Here is a 308-nt window from a genome sequence, read left to right as displayed (position 1 = left end):
TGGCGAAAGCCTTGCTTTGGTTCACCGTTTCCAGCCAACAAGCCCTGGGGCAAAGCTGAAGTCGAAGCCAAGATAAGCAACGCGTGGTGGTCTCTGCTGAGGGCTGACTCAGCAATGCTGATTGGGACAGGCTTTCTTAGAATTCCTCTCACAGGAAACCCCTCCAGCAACTCTGCTTGGTGAATGCAGTGAGCGTTGGCAGGTGGCTTCAGGTTTTCAGTGCATACATCGGTTCACCTGCGCTTTATATCTTGGGTGTTAGTTTGCCTGTGATAGCGTTAGCTGTTGTGTTTACCTGCAGATGTGTG

This window comes from Chiloscyllium plagiosum, unplaced genomic scaffold, assembly GCF_037043375.1.
Source record: "Chiloscyllium plagiosum isolate Xiang-an unplaced genomic scaffold, Cpla_swu_hap1 HiC_scaffold_50, whole genome shotgun sequence".
In the NCBI taxonomy this organism is placed as follows: Eukaryota; Metazoa; Chordata; class Chondrichthyes; order Orectolobiformes; family Hemiscylliidae; genus Chiloscyllium; species Chiloscyllium plagiosum.
The sequence above is the reverse complement of the archived record's forward strand: the minus strand, read 5'-3'. Positions refer to the sequence as shown.